At 39.3% G+C, this 21,656-nt stretch overlaps 2 protein-coding genes across 2 annotated transcripts in view; one reads left to right on the forward strand and one right to left on the reverse strand.

The window, feature by feature from the left end:
* The window catches only part of LOC100515176 (serine protease 40), a 65,897-nt gene that overhangs the window by 43,600 nt on the left and 641 nt on the right, over positions 1-21,656 (reverse strand). The window lies entirely within an intron of this gene.
* AMER3 (APC membrane recruitment protein 3) overlaps positions 1-21,656 on the forward strand; it is a 42,278-nt gene that overhangs the window by 10,749 nt on the left and 9,873 nt on the right. The gene's annotated exons all lie outside the window — the stretch shown is intronic.

Here is a 21,656-nt window from a genome sequence, read left to right on the forward strand (position 1 = left end):
AAATTCCCTGACCCTGGAAGCCAGTTCTTAAGGATGCCCACAAGGTAATCAATGAATGACCCCTTACTCTACCTCTTGGGAGTTGAGTTTGTCTCCAACACTAGACTGATATCCGTGGAAGGGGCCATGAGCCCCTATACTGGGAAAAACGTCAATGCAGTGATCACACGGGTCCTTCTCTACATGCCAGAATCAGTTCTGAGTGTGTCCTCTCTGGGCACATGGCTGGAAGCCTGCAGAAAACAAAGTTCCCAAAGCCATGATTGTAGCAAGACCTCAACCTGGCAAACCAGAGGCAAATATTGTGGCAGAAAGGAAGCCTGGCTGCAGCAAGCAACCCCAAAGGGAATAGAGCCTGCACATGCCATCACCTGCTGACTCTCACCACAGGACAGGGCTCCTATCCACCTCCACAGTTGGCAGGGCTACAGACTACTTCCCTGGAAAAGGTCTGTCTTCAGAAGTCACCAGAGAAAGCAGAAAGAATGACTTCCTTGGCTTGCTCTAGGGGTTGTGTCCTCAGAGAGCTCCGTACTCTTTCCCAAAAACCAGTCCAGGACTATACTTATTACCAGGGCTCTATGGGGCAGCAGATGGATTGCAACCTTGATCAAACAAAGGAAGAGTGATAAGAGGGCCTCTGGGATATTCCAGAGGATCTAAAGTTGGATGGGATCAGAGGACATTTGAAAAAAAGTTATTTGCTCTCACAGAATCTATTGAACAGAGTTAATTAAAAGGGCTGTTTTGACTCTCAAGGCCAGGATTGAGATTGAAAATAACAGAATATTTACCTGGACAGAGTCCATTCCCTGCCACTTCTGATGTCTCATGTTAATTCTCAGAACACTAGAGCTGGGAGGCGCCTCAGAGCTTGGGTGGTCCAACATCACATTTTAGGGATTAGAATGAAAATCTAGAGACAGGCTGGGGTGGTGCAGAGCCAAGGAACACCATACCAGCGGCCCCTGCCTGTCAATTTAGGAAGTCCAACTTATAAATCCTAGGAGCTCGAGAAAGAGAGAAAAGGAATGGATTTTTTTTTGTCTTTTTTTTTTAAGGGCCACACCCACAGCATATGGAGGTTCCCAGGCTAGGGGTCAAATCAGAGTTGTAGCTGCTAGCCTACACCACAGCTCACAGCAACGCCACATCCTCAGCTCACTGAGCAAGGTCAGGGATTGAACCTGCGTCCTTGTGGATGCTATTCAGATTCATTTCCACAGAGACACAATGGAACTCTGGAATGGAATTATTTTTTAATTCAAGAAAATGTCTATATCTAGTCTCTTGGGATAGACCATAATGGAAAAAGAATGTGTATAATGTGTGTGTGTGTGTGTGTGTGTGTGTGTGTGTGTGTGTGTGTGTGTGTGTATCTGGGTCACTATGTTGTACAGCAGAAATTGACTCAATACTGTAAATCAACTATACCCTAAAAAGATAAATTTAATTAATAAAAATAAAAGTACATAAACATTAATAAATACATTTTTTTAAAAATAAGAAAATTTCTCAAGATTCAGATTCCACATTTAAAGAACCCAGAGTGGAGAGGGAGCAAGATGGCAGAGGAGTAAGAGGTCGTGCACATCTTTTCCCACAAACACATCAAAAAAACACATCTACATGTAAAACTACCCGCACAGATCATCAACTGAATGCTGGCACAAGAACTTAAACCTTCAAAAAGGGCAAGAAACTCTTGACATAACTGGGTAGAACAAAAGAAAAAAAGAGAGAGAAAAGGAATCAGGACGGGACTAGCATTCCCGAAAGGGAGCTGTGAAGGAGAAAAAGAACCTACCTCCTTGGAAGCCACCTAACTGAAGAAAGATCAGCTGAGTCGGCAGGACCTCAAAGTTGCTGAGAAAAGCGTAGCATCTGGACTGAGAACAGCAAAGCAGAGTGAGAGCCACACAGATCATCTGAACCATCTGCCTGGATACCACAGCCTGAGACACTTGGGCAGGGGCTGGGCACTGAGACTCAGGCTCCTAAGGTCAGTTCCAGGGAAAGAACTGGGGATGGCATGAGGGGCTAAGGAGCAGTGCACCACGGACTAAGGAGGGAACACCACTGGCAGAGGGAACCCGGGAGAAGATCTGGACCCGCAGGAGAGGCAAGGCGCCATTGTTGGGGAGGGGAGAGAAGGAGGGGCGGTCTGCCATAGGAAACTCCCTGCACCGGAGTGTGCACATGCCCACATACTTAGAGGGTGGGTGGCTCTGCAGAGACTACGGGTGGGCGGAAGAAGTCTCTTGCTTGTTTAAGGGAGATTAGGCACTTCTTGTGCAGGCTGCTGGTGGCCAGGCACTTACTGTGTGGGCTAAGGGCATAAGGGGGCTAAGTGCAACGTGATGCCTCTTGCACGATCCACAGGTGGCAGGGACAGAGTGCAGTGGCTGTCTCAGAGGCCAAAGGGAGGTGTGGCTTGCCACCACTGGAGGCCTGTGAGTGGGCTCCACCAGCGACCCCGGTCACCTCAGGGATTGCCAAAAAAGAAAAAAACAGGGCATTGCAACCAAGCACCATACGCTGTTGCTCTTACTCCCCTGGGAACAGACCCACCCTGTAGCTGCCACTGCCAAACGCTCTGGGTGACCCAGAGACACTTGGTCACTGTCCCTTCCCAAGACCCTACAACTAGGAGCAACTGGTGCAGCACCTCCTGAATGGGCTAAGTGGGACAGGGTGCTTCATGTGTGGTCTGCAGATGGCAGGGGCACACCTCAGCAGTTATCCCTGATTCCAGAGGTGGGCGTGGCCCACTGCCACTGGAGATACCAGAATGAAAATCACTTGCAGCCCCATTCACCTAAAGGCACCACAGGAGGGCGCTGTGACCAAACACCACCTGTTGGTGTCCTTGAACCCCTAGGAACACACCCGCCCTTATGTTGCCACTGCCAAACATTCCAGGCAGTACCCACATGCCTGTTCTCGGTCACTTCTCAGCATCCTGCAACTAGGAGCACCCTTTAGAACAACCTCATAGGTGGGCTAAGTGGGATGGGTTACTTCATGCATGGTCTACAGGTGGTGGGGGCAAATACCACAGTTATCACTGACTCTAGAGATGGTCATGGTCTGCTCCCAACAGGGGAACCTGAACAGGCACCACCTGCACTTCCAGTCACCTCAGAGGAGGGCATTGCAATCAAACACAAGCTGTTGTTGCTCTCACTCCCCTGGGAACTCACGCACCCTGCTGTTGCTACCCCCAAATGCTCTGGTCACCTTGAAGGTCTGCCTAGAGCTTATTACCACTTCCCAGGGCCCTGCAACTAGGAGTAGCCTGTGCCACCTTCCTGCAGGTCCTTGCTGCTATTGAGAGCCCAAAGACCAGGCACTGACTGCTGGCCCTATCCATTGCCTCCTGCTCCCTGAAAACACACCAAGCATCCTGGGAACAATGGCCTGCTCACACCGAAGAAAGAGACAGCAAATCTTCAAACTCCCACAACAAAAATAAATAGTAGCCCCCCAAAAAATACAAATGGGTATTTTGCATAGAGGTAGCCTTACAAGACTAAAGTTTGGCTTCCCTGAACTCACAGAAAAAGAAAAACACAAGCAAGATGAAGAAGCACAGAAACCATTCCCAGTTAAAGGAACAGGAGAATTCACCTAAAGCAGACAACAATGAAACAGATCTCTGCAGTCCAACAGACATCGAGTTCAAAAGGGAGGTATTAGAAATACGGAAGGAATTAAGAGAGGATATTAATAGTAATGCAGATTTCTTTATAAAGGAACTAGAAAATATATGGAGGAGACAAGAAAAACTAGAAAATTCATTTGCAGAGATACAAACTGAGCTTAAGGCAATAAAGAGCAGAATGAATAATGCAGAGGAACGAATTAGTGATGTGGAAGATAAAATAATGGAAATCACCCAATCAGGACAGCAGACAGAAAACCAAATGAAAAAACATGAAAGCAATATAAGAGATCTATGGGATAATATAAAGCAGGCCATTCTATGCATAATAGGAATTCCAGAAGGAAAAGAAGAAGGAAAGAGGATTGAAAATATATTTGACAAAATTATGGCTGAAAACTTCCAAAATCTAAAGCATACTGATATCAAGATACAGGAAGTACAGAGGGCCCCAAACAAGCTGAACCGAAACAGGCCCACACCAAGACATATTATAATAAAAATGGCAAAAGTTAATGATAAAGAGAGGATCCTAAAGGCAGCAAGAGAAAAGCAAAGTGTCACTTATAAGGGAACCCCCATAAGGCTATCAGCTGATTTCTCTACAGAAACACTACAGGCCAGAGGGAGTGGCAAGATATATTTAAAGCACTGAAAGGAAAAGCTTTGCAACCTAGAATACTCTATCCAGCAAGAATATCATTTAAATTAGAAGGGGAAATAAAGAATTTCTCCAACAAAAGCTAAAAGAGTACAGCAATACTAAACTCATTCTAAAAGAAATACTGAAAGAGCTTCTCTAAATTAAAAAAAGGAGAGAGAGAAAAAGAAGAATTAGGATGGAGGAAATCACAACTGGAAAGCAATCACTTAAATAAGCCAGCATACAGATCTAAACATGAAGATGTTAAACAAAACAAAACCAAAAAAAGACATTGATATCATACAGTGTGGGGAAGGAAAGTAAGAAAATATAGATTTTTTTTTATTTTAATGATGTGTCTGAGTCTTTATGACTATCAGGCAAAAGCAAGCAGATATAGGAAGGGTCTAATGTGCTTAAAATACAAGGAAACCACAAATCAAAACCAAACATTACATTCACAAAAACTGAAAAGAAAAGTACTCAAGCATAGAATAAATGGAAACCATCCAACCCAAAAAAGAAAAGAAGAAAAGAGAAACATAGAATCAACTGGAAAACAAGGTTTAAAATGGCAATAAATACATATCGATCAATAATCACCTTAAATGTCAATGGACTGAATGCTCCAATCAAAAGACATAGAGTGGCAGATTGGATAAAAAAGAAAAAACCTTCAATCTGCTGCCTACAAGAAACTCACCTTAGAGGAAAGGACACATATAGATTGAAAGTGAGGGGATGGGAAAAGATATTTCATGCCAATGGACAAGACAGGAAAGCAGTAGTTGCAATACTCACATCAGATAAAATAGACTTTAAAATGAAGGCCATAAAGAAAGACAAAGAAAGACACTATTTAATGGTAAAAGAATCCATTCAAGAAGAAGATATTACAATCATCAATACATATGCCCCTAATATAGGAGCACCAAGATACCTACAACAAATACTAACAGACATAAAAGGAGAAATCGATAGGAATACAATCATAGTAGGAGACTTGAACACCCCACTCATAACAATGGACATATCCTCTAGACAGAAAATCAATAAGGGAACAGAGATCCTAAAGGACACAATAGAAAAGTTAGACTTAATTGACATTTTCAGGACATACATCCAAAAAAATCAGAATATATATTCTTCTCAAGTGCACATGGAACATTCTCAAGAATTGATCACATACTGGGGCACAAAGCTAACCTCAACAAATTTAAAAGTATAGAAATTATTTCAAGTATCTCCTCTGACCACAGTGGCATAAACCTAGAAATCAATCACAGGAAAAAAAGTGAAGAAAAACTTACTACATGGAGACTAAACAACATGCTACTAAAAAACCAATAGGTCAATGAGGAAATCAAGAGGGAAATTAAAAAATACCTTGAGAAAAATGATAATGAAGACACATCTACTTAAAATCTATAGGATGGCGCAAAAGCAGTACTCGGAGGAAAATTCATAGCAATACAGGCCTTCTTCGAAAAAGAAGAAAAATCTCAAATCGACAATTTAACTCAATACCTAAATGAATTAGAAAAAGAAGAACAAACAAAACCTAAAGTCAGCAGAAGGAAGGAAATCATAAAGATCAAAGAGGAAATTGATAAAATAGAGATTAAAAAAACAAATGAAGAAATCAATCAAACCAAGAGCTGGTTCTTTGAAAAGGTAAACAAAATTGACAAACCTCTGGCTAGACTCACCAAGAAGAGGAGAGAAAAAACCCAAATAAACAAAATCAGAAATGAAAAAGGAGAAGTCACAACAGATACTACAGAAATAGAAAAAAACATAGACAATACTATGAACAATTATATGCCAACAAATTTGACAACCTAGAAGGAATGGACAACTTTCTAGAAACTTACAGCCTGCCAAAACTGAATCAAGAAGAAATAGATCAACTGAACAGACCGGTCACTAGAAATTAAATTGAATACGTCATAAAAACGCTCCCTACAAATAAAAGTCCAGGACCACATGGCTTCACAGGTGAATTCTACCAAACATACAAAGAGGAACTTACACCCATCCAACTTAAATTTTTTCAAAAGGTTGAAGAAGAAGAAACACTCCCAAAGACATTCTATGACACCACCATCACCCTAATTCCAAAACCAGACAAAGATACCACCAAAAAAGAAAACTATCGGCCAATATCTTTGATGAATATAGATGCAAAAGTTCTCAACAAAATTTTAGCCAACCGAATACAACAACATATAAAAAAGATCATACACCACGACCAGGTAGGATTCATCCCAGGTTCACAAGGATGGTTCAACTTACACAAATCAATCAACGTCATACACCACATTAACAACAACAACAAAAAAGTCAGCAACCACATGATCATCTCAAGAGATGCAGAAAAAGCACTTGACAAAGTCCAACATCCATTTATGATAAAAACTCTTACCAAGGTGGGTATAGAGGGAATATTCCTTAACATAAATCCATTTATGACAAACCCACAGCAAAGATAATACTCAATGGAGAAAAACTGAAAGCCTTTCCACTAAAATATGGAACAAGACAAGGATGTCCACCTCACCACTGTTATTCAACATAGTTTTGGAAGTCCTAGCCACAGCAATTAGACAAACAAAAGAAATTAAAGGCATCCATATAGGAAGAGAAGAGATAAAACTGTCACTGTATGCAGATGACATGATACTGTACATAAAAAACCCTAAGCACTAAACCCAAAAACTACTTGAACTGATCAACAAATTCAGCAAAGTAACATTTAGAAATCAGTCACATTTTTGTGTACAAAAAATGAAATATTACAAAAGGAATACAAAAATATGATACCTTTTAAAATTGTACCCCAAAAAATCAAATACCTGGGAATACACCTGACTGAGGAGGTAAAGGACTTATATGCTGAGCACTATAAAACATTAATCAAGAAAATTAAAGAAAATGTAAAGAAGTGGAAAGATATTCCATGTTCCTGGATTGGGAAAATCAATATTGTAAAAATGGCCATACTACCCAAAGCAATCTACAGATTCAATGCAATCCCTATCAAATTACCCATGGCATTTTTCACAGAACTAGAACAGACAATCCAAAAATTTATATGGAACCTCAAAAGACCCAGAATTGCCAAAGCAATTCTGAGGAACAAAAACCAAGCAGGGGGCATAACTCTCCCAGACTTCAAGAAATACTACAAAGCCACAGTCATCAAAACAGTGTGGTACTGGTACCAAAACAGACAGACAGACCAATGGAACAGAATAGAGAACCCGGAAATAAACCCTGACACCTATGGTCAATTAATCTTTGACAAGGGAGGCAAGAACATAAAATGGGAAAAAGACAGTCTATTCAGCAAGCATTGCTGGAAAAACTGGACAGCTGCATGCAAAGCAATGAAACTAGAACACACCCTCACACCATGCACAAAAATAAACTCAAAATGGCTGAAAGACTTAAGTATAAGACAAGACACCATCAAACTCCTGGAAGCGAACATAAGCAAAATACTCTCTGACATCAACATCATGAATATTTTCTCAGCTCAGTCTTCCAAAGCAACAGAAATAAGAGCAAAAATAAGACCTAATCAAACTGAAGAGCTTTTGCACGGCAAAGGAAGTCAAAAAGAAAACAAAAAGACAACTTACGGAATGGGAGAAAATAGTTTCAAATGATGCAATGGACAAGGGCTTAATCTCTAGAATATTCAAGCAACTTATACAACTCAACAGCAAAAAAGCTAACAATCCAGTGGAAAAATGGGCAAAAGACCTGAATACCATTCTACAGGATGATGTACAGATGGCCAACAAGCATATGAAAAAATGCTCAACATCCCTAATTATTAGAGAAATGCAAATCAAAACTACCATGAGATACCACCTCACACCAGTCAGAATGGCCATCATTAATAAGTCCACAAATAACAAGTGCTGGAGGGGGTGTGGAGAAAAGAGAACTCCCCTGCACTGATGGTGGGAATGTAAGCTGGTACAACCACTATGGAGACTAGTATGTGGATACCTTAGAAATCTATACATAGAACTACCATATCACTCAGCAATCCTACTCTTGGGCATATAACTGGACAAAACTTTCCTTAGAAAAGACACATGCACCCACATAATCACTGCAGCTCTATTCACAATATCCAAGACATGGAAACAACCCAAATGTCCATTGACAGATGATTGGATTCGGAAGAGGTGGTATATATACACAATGGAATACTACTCAGCCATAAAAAAGAATGACATAATGCCATTTGCAGCAACATGGATAGAACAAGAGACTCTCATACTGAGTGAAATACATCAGAAAGAGAAAGACAAATACCATATGATATCACTTATATCTGGAATCTAATATATGGCACAAATGAACATCTCCACAGAAAAGAAAATCATGGACTTAGAGAATAGACTTGTGGTTACCAAGGGGGGAGGGAGAGGGAGCGGGGTGGTTGGGAAGCTTGGGGTTAACAGATACAAACTATTGCCCTTGGAATGGATAAGCAATGAGATCCTGCTGTGTAGCACTGGGAACTCTGTCTAGTCACTTATGATGGAGCATGATAATGTGTGAAAATACAATGTGTACATGTATGTGTAACTGGGTCTCCATGTTGTAAAGTAGAAAAAAAATTGTGTTGGGGAAATAACTATTAAAAAATAATGATAACAAAAAAATAAAAAAAAGAACCCAGAGCACAATAAATGAGAACAAAACCACAAGAAAAATGCTAAAAGCTTCTAGAAAGAAACAAAATAAATAGGTGACAAAGGATTTGAAAACTGAAGAAAAATAAGTAACGCCTTTATAATTCTACAGGAAAATTATTTCCATCCTAGAATTTAGAACTCAAACTATTAGTCAAATCTAAGAGTGGAACAGAATTGTTTTAGACAGTCAAAATCTCAAAAATGTACCTCTTAGAATCTATTAGAGTACAGATTCCAGCAAAATCTGTGAACTAGCCAAGAAAGAGAAAACTGATACAATGCAGGTGAGAAGCTAAGGGAATTTTCTAGATAATATTTAAAAGAAACTAGTGCAAGTGTTGAGCAGCAGACCTAAGGCAAAGCAAGGACCCACAGGAGCAGAAGAGGGAGTACCAGAGAAAAGATATCCAAAAAGAAAAAAGAAAAGCTATTAATAGACTAGGAATGCATTTGACCATGTGGAAAATATACAGATATATTGTTTACATATTCATTGAAGAGGTTACGAGTAATATGGAAAAATAGACCAAAAAAAAGTAATGATTAATTCCAGGAAAATTGAAAAGTTATACAAGGATGGAAACAATCATAGCACACTATGGGGTTCATCAATAAATAATGCTTACAAAATTATAATGTGAATATTGTTTTAACAAAGTAAAAATGATAGAAAAGATATCATTCCTAATATTCAAAAATATTTGGATGTGTCTTTGCTGGAGCAAGGCTAGATTTACCCAGAGTGCACACTCTCTGCCTCTTCCTTCTCTTGAACAATGTAGTGTTGGAAAAATTTCTCATCATGGTGGGCAGCTTAGTCTGGGTACATGGGGAAAAAAGGATTTCCCCTAAAGTCTGCAAATCTAGTTACAAATCTGGCCAGTGGCCCAGCCTAAGTAGCCAGTATCTAAGTCATGCAGGAGCAACCTAGGTTGTCCTCACTTGCCTACAAGCAGCCTGACTGATTCTTGGGGAGTGGAAACACATAGGTTTGAGGTACAGTGGTAGATTTGAGTTCTAGATTCTGCTCTGCTAAGAATTCATTACTCTAGACTAGTCATTCAACTCTGGGTTTCAATTTCTTCATCTCTCAAATGAAGACAATGACACACACACACAGGTTTCTGTGGAGGTAATTAACAATAACACTAGACCCTCACTGAACAATTACTGCAAGCAAAATTCGGTACATATATGGCTTTACTTCATTCACAGGATGACCCTGTATGTTAAGTGTTATTGTCTCCCCCATCCTGCAGCAGAGGAAATGGAAGCAACTCTAACCAGTTATCTCTGTGATCCATCCCCTAAACTTCAGCCAGATGGCCTAACAGTCATTTTCTGCACAGAACCATTTGTAAAATCTCAAATTCTAAAATGTTGGCATGTTCCCACTTTTCCTCTAAGAAAGAAATGATTCAAAGCTGAAGAATACAATAACTAAAATGAAAAATATACTAAAGCGAATTGAAAGCAGATTAGGGAGTTGCCATTATGGCTCAGTGGGTTAAGGACCCATCATAGTCTCTGTGAGAATGCAAGTTCAATTCCTGGCCTCTCTCAGCAGGTTGAGGATCCAGCATTGCTGCAAGCTGCAGCATAGTTAGGAGATGCAGCGACGCAGCTCAGCTGTGGCTTTGCTGTGGCTATAGCATAGGCCTCAGCTGCAGCTCTAATTCAACCCCTGGCCTGGGAACTTCCATATCCTGCAAGTGGCCATAAAAAGAAAGAAAAAAAAATCAGATTAGGTGAAACAGAGGAACACACGAGTGACCTGGAAGACAGATTAGTGGAAATCACCCAATCAGAACATCAAAAAGAAAACAATATTTTAAAATGAGAACAGTTTAAGAGAACTCTGGGGGCAACACAAAAGGGTGACATAATGCCATTTGCAGCAACATGGATGGAACTAGAGAATCTCATACTGAGTGAAATGAGCCAGAAAGACAAAGACAAATACCATATGATATCACTTATAACTGGAATCTAATATCCAGCACAAATGAACATCTCCTCAGAAAAGAAAATCATGGACTTGGAGAAGAGACTTGTGGTTGCCTGATGGGAGGGGGAGGGAGTGGGAGGGATTGGGAACTTGGGCTTATCAGACACAACTTAGAATAGATTTACAAGGAGATCCTGCTGAATAGCATTGAGAACTATGTCTAGATACTCATGTTGCAACAGAAGAAAGGGTGGGGGAAAAACTGTAATTGTAATGTATACATGTAAGGATAACCTGACCCCCTTGCTGTACAGTGGGAAAATAAATTTTAAAAAAAAGCCTGTTAATATTCAAAGTATAGGGGTTCCAGAAGAAGAAGAAGAGAAAGGAGCAGAAAATTTATTTGATGAAATTATGGTTGAAAACTTCCTGAAACTAAAGAAAGAAACAGACAGTCGAATCCAGGAAGCACAGAGGGTTCCAAATAAGTTAAACCCAAATAGACCCACCAAGTCATATCATATTTTAAAATGGCAAAAGTTAAAGAGAGACAAAATGACTATTTGTTTATAAAGCAAGTAGAACTATTTATAGGTCAACATACATGAATCTCATGGTAACCACAAATCAAAAACTTACAATAGAGGCACAAAAACAAAGAGAAAGGAACCCAAAAATAATACTAAAGAAAACTATCAAACCACAAAGGAAGAAGAAAAGAAGGGAGAAAAACCGGAAAACAATCAACAAAATGGCAATGGCAAGTACATATGTATCACCAGGGAGCTTATAAGTAACAGAAAGAAAACTGACCACTTAAAAATAATCAACAAATAACTTATGACAGATTGTTCAGAAGATGGGCAGACTAGCAAATTATTAAGTTTATTAGCAACTTATTTAAATTTATTAGGTGTCTCTGCTAAGGTCTTTTTCTGGGCTTAGAGCATCCTCAGTACATGCCCAGGACAAGCCAGGAGCACCAACACCTATTGCCTCTGGATACTAAGTATGTACTCCAGTTCCTTCCCTGGGTGCAGGTAGCTCTGAGGCGTGTTCCTGAATGAAGGCCAGACCCCTACAAATGGCTTGATAGCACATCATACACTTTATTACACCTCTCGGCCCCACTTACCATCAGTGCTTCCTGGAATCACATCCCAAAAAAACTGTCAGTACATACATTCTAAGAGCCTATTTCTGGAAGAAGCCAAAAAGGACAGAGTGATATAGTGATATTTTTTACCCTTCGCCATCTGACCAGGCCTTGTCCTAAGGAAATCCTCCATCCCTACCACACCATGTGGTCATGGCTTGTCTATGACACTCACTCCAAATACATGGTACCTAGCTCTGCATGAGTCCAGCCCATGCCCTTGAACAGCAACCACAGGAAGAAGTGCCCTCTCAGTGATTTCTTGTGAGGAAAACGGTCATGTTGAGTATATCGCCAAGGACCATATGTCTGCTCAGCCACTAGGACTCTGGTTATTTGGGGAAGGGGTCTGCCACTTCCTTCAGTGGACTGTAGTTGGGTTTGAGGAGAGGATGAACAGACTTCACAGGGGTGTGTTTTATTCATTCACTAACCACTGTTGAAAAGAAGGAAGAGGAAGAACAAACTCATTTGATTTAAAGTACAATGAATGATAATGATTGAGAAAACGATCCTGGTAATTATTTTTCTGGGCAGGCCAGGAAATTTTTCTTTCATCAGAGAAAATAATCACTATGTCAAAACTGTAACAAGAGACAAAGAAGGTCATTATATAATGATAAAGGGGCCAATTCATCAGAGAGATCAATTAACCATAAACACATGCACACCCAACACTGGAGTGCCTAAATATATGAAGCAAATACTAACAGATCTAAAAGGGGAAATGGGTGAAAAATTCTCCAGGATATATCATATGGAAGTCTCACTCAGTTAAAAAACTGAAATCATACCAATTATAATCACAATTATATGAAACTCAAAATTAAATAACACATTTCTGAACAACTAGAGTCAAAACTGAAATCAAAAGAGAAGTTTAAAAATGTCTTAAAACAAACAAAATGGAAATGCAGCATACCAAAACTTATGGGATGCAGCAAAAGCAGTTCTAAGAGGAAAGTTTATAGTGATAAATGACACTATTAAAAAGAAAAAGAAAAAAAGAAAAATCTAAAAATCATTGAAATTTTTAAAATAAAATAAAATAATAATGTATATATGTATGTGTGACTGCATTACTTTGCTATCAGTAGAAAATTTCTAGAACACTTTAAACCAGCTATAATGGAAAAAAATTAAAATCTTTAAAATAAAAAAAATAATAAAAAAGGAAAAATCTCTAATGACCTAAATTTACCCCTCAAGAACTAGAAAAAGAAGGACAAAGGCCAAAATTAGCAAAAGAAGGTAATTAAAAAATACCAAAGCAGAAATAAATAAAATAGAGACCTCCCAATCAAAAGAAAATATTAACAAAACTAAGAATTGTTTTTTAGATGATTTTTTTTACTAAAATATAGTTGATTTACAATGTTGTGCCAATTTCTCCTGTATAGCATAGTGACCCAGTCATATGTATATACAATTCCTTTTCTTATATTGTCTTCTATCATGGTCTATCCCAAGAGACTGGATATAGTTCCTTGTGCTATAGAGCAGGACCTCATTGCTTGTCCATTCTAAATGTAAGAGTTTGTATCTACTAACCCCAAACTTCCTGCCCATCTCACTCCCTCTTCCTCTTCCTTGGCAACCACAAGTCTGTTCTCTAGGTCTGTGAGTCTTTTTTCTGTTTTGTAGATAAGTTCATTTGTGCCATATTTTAGATTCCACATATAAATGATATCAGATGGTATTTGTCTTTCTTTTTCTGACTTACTTCACTTAGTATGAGAACCTCTATGTCCATTCATGTTGCTGCAAATGCCATTTATTTCATTCTTTTATGGCTGAGTAATATTCCATGGTATATATGTACCACATCTTCTTAATCCATTAATCTACTGATGCACATTTAGGATGTTTCCACAGCTTGTCTATTATGAATAGTGCTGCTATGAACATGTCAGTACATGTATCTTTTTGAATTGTAGTTTTGCATGGATATATGCCAGGAGTGGGATTGCTGGATCATATGGTAGTTCTACATTTAGCTTTCTGAGGTAGCTCCATACTGTGTTCCACAGTGGTTGTAGCAATTTACATTCCCACCAACAGTGAAGGAAGGTACCATTTTCTCCACACCCTCTCCAGCATTTGTTATTTGTTGACTTGTTAATGATGGCCATTCTGTCCAGTGTGAAGTGGTACCTCACTGTAGTTTTGATTTGTGTTTCCCTAATAATTAGTGATGTTGAGCATTTTTTCATATGCCTACTGGCCAACAGTATGTCTTCTTTGGAGAAATGTCTAGGTCTTCTGCCTGTTTTTCAGTTGGATTGGTTGGGTTTCTTTGTTGTTGAGTTGTATGTGTTGTTTGTATATTTGGCAGAGTAAGCCCTCGTGGGTTGCATTGTTTGCAATTATTTTCTCCCATTCTGTAGGTTGTCTTTCGGGGTATTTTTTTTTTTAATATAAGGATTGTTTAATTTTTTAAAAATCACCAAAATTTGACAAACTTTTAGCTATACTACTAAGAAAAAAAGAAGAGTCAAATAAATAAAATAAGAAATGCAAGAGGGGAAATAGAAGATCATGAGAAAATACAATGAACAATAATATGCCAATAAATTTGGTAACCTAGAATAGATGGCTATATTTCCAGAAACATACCACCTACCAAAACTGAATCATGAAGAAATAAAAAATTTGGACAGACCAATAATGAGTAAGAAGACTGAATGAATCAGTAATCAAAAATAATCCAGGAGTTCCCATCGTGGTGCAGAGGAAACAAATCCAACTAGGAACCATGAGGTTGCAGGTCCGATTCCTGGTTCAGTAAATTAAGGATCTGGCATTGCCATGAGCTGTGGTGTAGATTGCAGACGTAGCTCGGCTCCTGTGTTGCTATGGCTGTGGCTAGGCCAGCAGCTATAGGACCCGCTACTGTAGGACCCAGCTGTTGGATTCCTAACCTGGGAACCTCCATATGCTACGAATGCAGCCCCACCCACCCCCCAAAAAAAGGCAAAAAAAAAGACAAAAAAAATTAATAATAATCCAAAAGACAAAAGCCCAGGACAAAATGGTTTCACTGGTGAATTCTACCAAACAATTAAATAAGAACAACATTCATTATCAAAATCTTCCAAAATACTGAAGATCAGGGAACATTTTCAAACATTTTACCAAGCCAGCATTACGATACCAAAGCCAGATAAAAACACTGTAGGAAAAGAAAATTATAGACCAATATTCCTCCTGAATATACATGTAAAAATTTTCACAAAATACTAGGAAACTGAATTAAACAACACATTGAAGGATCATACAGCATGATCAAGTGGAATTTATTTCTGGGATGCAAATATGGTTCAGCAGATGCAAATCAATAAATGTGATACACCACATTAATAGAATGAAAGATAAAAATATATGATCATCTCAATAGATGCAGAAAAAGCATTTTACACAATCCAACATTCTTTCAATATAAAAAATGATTACCAAATGAGTATAGAAGGAACATACCTAAACATGATAAAAGCCATGCCATATATGACAAGCACTCAGCCAACATCATACTCAGCAGTAAAAATTGGAAAGCTTTCCCACTAAGATCAGGAACTACACAAGGGTGACCATTCTCCCTACTCCTATTCAACATAGTACTGAAAATTCTAGGTAGAGCAAGTAGGTGAGAAAAAGAAATAAAAGACACCCATGTTAGAGAGGAAGAAGTAAAACCATATTTGTTTCCAGATGATATGATCTCATATTTAGAAAACCTAAAGACTCTATCAAAAAACTATTAGAACAAATAAATTAAGTTGAAGGATACAAAATCAACATGCAAAAACCAGTTGAGGAGTTCCCGTCGTGGCGCAGTGGTTAACGAATCCGACTAGGAACCATGAGGTTGCAGGTTTGATCCCTGGCCTTGCTCAGTGGGTTAAGGACCTGACATTGCCATGAGCTGTGGTGTAGGTCGCAGACGTGGCTCGATCCCACGTTGCTGTGGCTCTGGTGTGTGCTGGTGGCTACAGCTCCGATTAGACCCCTAGCCTGGGAACTCCATGTGCCATGGGAGTGGGCCTAGAAAAAGGCAAAAAGACAAATAAAATAAAATAATAAAGTGAGACTTAAAAAAAACCCCAAAAACCAGTTGAGTTTCTATATAGTAGTAACAAAGTGTCTAAAAAAGAAAGAGAATCTATTTGCAGTATTATAAAATAAAATACTTATAAAGAAATAAACCAAGGAAGTGAATTAGCTATATGCTGAAAACTATAAGACATTGATGAGAGAAACCAAAGAAGACAGGAATAAATGGAAAAATATGCAATGTCATGGAGGAAGAATGAATATTAAGATGTTCATACTATTAAATCTATAAATTCAATGAAATTTCTATCGAAATTCCAATAGCATTTTTCAAACAGAACTAGAAAAATCAATCCTGGAATTTCCACTGTGGCTAAGTGGTAATGAACCTGACTAGTGTCCATGAGGATGCAGGTTCAATCCCTGGCCTTGCTCAGTGGGTTAAGGATCCAGAACTGCCATGAGCTATGGTGTAGGTCACAGACAAAACTAGGATCCTATGTTGCCATCCCATGTTGCTGTGACTGTGGCATAGGCTGATGGCTATGACTCTGATTTGACCCCTAGCCTGGGAACTTCCATATGCCACATATCTGGCCATAAAAAGCAAAAAAGGAAAAAGAGAAGAAGAATCTATTCAATCCTAAAATTCCAAAGGGTCATGAAAGACTCCAAATAGTTGAAATATTGACAAAGAAGAACAAAACTGGAGGTATCATATTTTCTGATCTCAAATTTTATTACAAACTGATAGTAATCAAAACAGTATGGTACTGGCACAAAAACATACATGTAGACTAATGGAACAAAATCAAGAGCCCAGAAATAAACCACACATATATGGTTAACTAATATTTGACAAGAGAGCCAAGACTACTCAGTGGGGAATGGATGTTATTAGGAAAACTGGATATTCATATGCAGAAAAAGGAACCCTATCTTAGACCTCTCATAAAAATTAACCAAAATGGATTAAATACTTGTGTTAGACCCCAAATGGTAAAACTCCTAGAATAAATCAGAGAGGAAAAGCTTCTCAGCATTAGTCTTGGCAATTATTTTTTAGGTATGACTCTGAAAGTGAAACTGAGCAGGACCCTATGGAGCCTCTCCAGAGAAAGGCTTCCCTCCACACCATGTCCCCTGCCTTTTGTTTTTATAAAAGCTTTAGCCTCCTAGACTTCCCCTAATTTCCAAAGAACAAAGGTAATCAGAAAAGTGAGGAAATGCAGCAACAAAGGAAAGCAGTCAAGCAAGAGAAAATAATAATAGTTTACCCATAAAACAAAGTCAAAGGCCTTCAGTTACTCTTCAAAGGCTATAGAAAATACCCCAAGTCATACTCTTCAGTTGTTTTGCAGGTATTAAAACCCCTATCAGGGAGTTCCCGTCGTGGCGCAGTGGTTAACGAATCCGACTAGGAACCATGAGGTTGCGGGTTCGGTCCCTGCCCTTGCTCAGTGGGTTAACGATCCGGCGTTGCCGTGAGCTGTGGTGTAGGTTGCAGACGCGGCTCGGATCCCGAGTTGCTGTGGCTCTGGCGTAGGCCAGTGGCTACAGCTCCGATTAGACCCCTAGCCTGGGAACCTCCATATGCCGCAGAAGCGGCCCAAAGAAATAGCAAAAAGACCAAAAAAAAAAAAAAACCCCTATCAGATGGGAGAAATTAACTGCATGTTGCACAAGCACATAGACCCCAGAAAGGTTGGAACCAGAAGGATGATAAAGTTAATTCCCAGAATACCACCCTATTACCCCTCCATCAACCAATCAGAAGAATGTCTACCAGTTAATCATACACCCTACAAACTTCACCTGTAATGTTGCCTTTAAAAACCCTTCCCCAGGGGGTTCCTGCTGGGCTCAGCAGAAATGAACCCGACCAGTATCCATGAAGATGTGGGTTTGATCCCTGGCCTTGCTCAGTGGGTTAAGGATCTGGCATTGCTGTGGCTGCGGTGTAGACCGGTGGCTACAGCTCTGATTTGAACCCTAGCCCAGGAACTTGCCATATGCTGTGGGTGACGCCTAAAAACAAACAAACAAAACCTTCATTGAAAGCCATCAGGGAGATTGGGTCTTTTGAGTATGAGCGTCCATTTTTGCTTGGCCCTGCAATAAACACTGTACCTACCTTCATCACAACCAAATATCAGTTGACTGGCTTTGCTGCAAGTCAGGCAAACAGACCCAAGTTCAGTTTGGTAACAAAAGCACAAGAAATAAAAGTAAAAATCAACAAGCGAAGCTTTTGTTCCAAAAAGAAATAGTCAACAAAATGTGAAAGCCAGCCTTGGAATGGGAGAAAATATTCACGAACCATCTATCTGATAATGGGCTGATATCCAAAATATATAAGAAATTCATACAACTCAATAGCAAAACAACAGCAATATGATTATAAAATGAGTAGAGAATCTGAATAGACACAGGGCATTACAAATGGCCAAGAAACATGAAAAGGTGTTCAACATTGCTAATCATCATGGAAATGCAAATTAAAACCACAATGAGACGTCATCTTAAAACTGTTAGAATGGCTATTATTATAAATACCAGAGACAACAAAGTGTTGGCAAGAATGTAGAGAAAAGGGAACCCTTGGCAATATTGATAGGAATGTAAATTGGTGCAGCCACCACAGTATGAAGGATCCTCAAAAAATTAAAAATAGAATTTCCATATGATCCAACAATCCTACTTCTGAGTACATATCCAAATGAAATGAAATCACTATCTTGAAGAGATATCTGTACCCCCATGTTCATTGAAGCATTACTGACAATAGCCGAGACATGGATGCATGAATGGAGATAAAGAAAAATGCACACACACACACAAATATTATTCAGCCATAAAAAGAAGGAAATCCTGCCTTTTGTAACAATATGGATTTATCTTAAGGGCTTTATGATAGTGAAATTAGCCAGACAGGGAATGACATATATCATATGATGTCACTTACATGCAGACTCTTAAAGAATGAATTCATAGAAACAGTGTGGAAGGGTGGTTGCCAGAGGATGGGGGAAATGGGGAGATATTGGTCAAAGGATACAAACTTGCAACTATAAGATGAGTTCTGGAGATCTAATGTATAGCATGCCTACTATAATTGACAACACTGTATTACATACTTGACATTTGTTAAGAGAGTAAATCTTTTTTATTTTATTTTATTTTTTTTTGGTCCATGCCTGTGGCATGTGGAAGTTCCTGGCCAAGGATCGAATCTGTACCACAGCAGCAACTGAAACCACCGCAGCAACAACACCAGATCCTTAACCTGCTGAGCCAATAAGTCTTAAATGTTATCACTCCACCCCCCCCAATGGTAATATTGTAAGGGGATTAAGGTGTTAACTAACTAACCTTACTGTGGAAAATATGTTGCCATATATTTCTGTATCAAATCATCAGGCTCTATACCTTAATCTTACATATGTATGTTAATAACATCTTAGTACGGCTGGAAAAAAAAAGACAATCCAATTTAAAACTCAATAAAGAACATAAATAGACATTTCTCCAAAGAAGATATACAAATGGTCAATAATCACAGGAAAAAAATCCTTAACATCACTAATCAGGGAAATGCAAATCAAAACTGCAAGGAGAAACTAATTCACACCAATTAGGATGGCTATTAAAGTAAAAAACAAAACAAAACAAAAAAACAGAAAAGCACAAAGATGTGGCAAGGATGTGGAGAAACTGGAGCCTTTGCACATTGCTGGTGGTAATGTAAACTGGTGCCACCACTGTGAAAACAAGTATGTTGGTTCCTCAAAAAGTTAAAGATAGAATTACCATATGATCAACAATTCCACTTCTAAGTCTATACCCAAAAGAAATGAAAGCTAAAATATGAACAGGTATTTGTACACTAATGTTTACAGCAGCATCCCTCCAGTCCATCAAGTGACCTGGGAGCCTAGGTCAGAAAACCCTAAGGGTTCATGCAGGGAAAGAAAAGGCTACAGCAACAGCCTGAAAATGCAGATGAGAAAACTAAATCAGTGTATTATAAAAATAACATAAAGTGAATATTAAACATTAAAAAAGTCATTTAGTGATATTAAACTGGGAAATCTTGGTGTAAAAGATCTTTCTAACCTCTCCAAGGACCCATGTCTGGGGGAAAAATTATATATATTTTATAAAAATTATATATATAGTTTATATTTCATATACATTATGTATAATTATATACAATTTATATATAAATGTTTTACTATATAATGTAATATATAATTATATACTTTATTATTGTATATTGGTATGTTATATATAGAAACAGTTTGTTGATTTTAGTTTTATAGTTTTCAATTACCCCAGAGGCATATGGAAGTTCCCTGGATGGAATCCAAGCCAGAGCCGTGACCTATGGCACAGCTGCAGCAATGCTGGATCCTTAACCCACTGCCCAGGGTAGGGGATCTAACCCACAGCTCCACAGAGACAAGGCAGATCATTAACCCACTGCACCACAGTGGGAACTCCATTTTTGTTTTTTTGTATCACAAAGTAAGGCTGTTTCTTAAACTCTCTAAAAGGATGAAGTAGATGGCTTAGAATAGCTCTCACCCACCAAAGGGTAACAAGTTGAGTGTTGACTAGGCCAATTATCTATCACTCACTGGAAGAAGATGAACCTGTAACTACCATCAAAAAGGGAAAGTTTTAGAAGAAATATAAAAAGTCCTTGCAATGTGGAAGAAAGGACACTATAATAGGAGAGGCTAATGCTTATTAACTGGAGAAGGCTGTGGAGTCTTGGGTGGGGGGTACACTTGATTCAGGGTTATGTGGCAATGATCCGCCTTTGTTTCTACCTATTAATTGGAAAATTAATTCAAGGAACTCTGATGGCCAGAAACTGTCAGGAAAGGTCAGGGCTATACCATCAACATACAGGAAAGGGGGACACCTGGGTCATGGTAAATCAATCACCTAGTAGAAAACCGGTTCAACTCCACAAGATGCAAGAAAGTGGGCTCACCTAAAGGTGGTGGGAAATCCTCGCCAGAGGAGGGGCTTATGGTGGAGCCTCCTGAACGGGGTGACGGAGATAGGGCCATCTAAAGGTAACTGATGATAAAGAAGGCTGCTACAAAGCCAGTCCAGACCAAGGAAGATGTCTTGTATCCAGGGATTTTCTGGACATGGGAACGGAAATTTACACCACCAGGGTAAAAGAAAGGAATGGCCTTCGTCATCCGCTGGAGCCCTGACCTGTTTGGGGCCTCAGCCCAAGCCTGGACTGGGAGACCTCTTCGTTCTTCTTTCCAGCGCTCCCTGCCTGCACTTACCTGTGCAGCTTAGGATCAGCCCCCTCACCACCACTCCCACCCAGCCCCACCAGCCCTGTGCTCCACCCTTCCCCCAAGCTCCTGGCACTTCTCCCTGAACCATCCTGAAATTGCTTAATCCACACCCGATTCCTGCTCCCAGCATGCAGGCCCCCCTGTCCTCAG

Source organism: Sus scrofa, chromosome 15, assembly GCF_054392235.1.
Source record: "Sus scrofa isolate SSC_HxYL_T2T_F1_AM1 chromosome 15, Sscrofa_HxYL_maternal_Yorkshire_Landrace_v2.0, whole genome shotgun sequence".
Classification (NCBI taxonomy): domain Eukaryota; kingdom Metazoa; phylum Chordata; class Mammalia; order Artiodactyla; family Suidae; genus Sus; species Sus scrofa.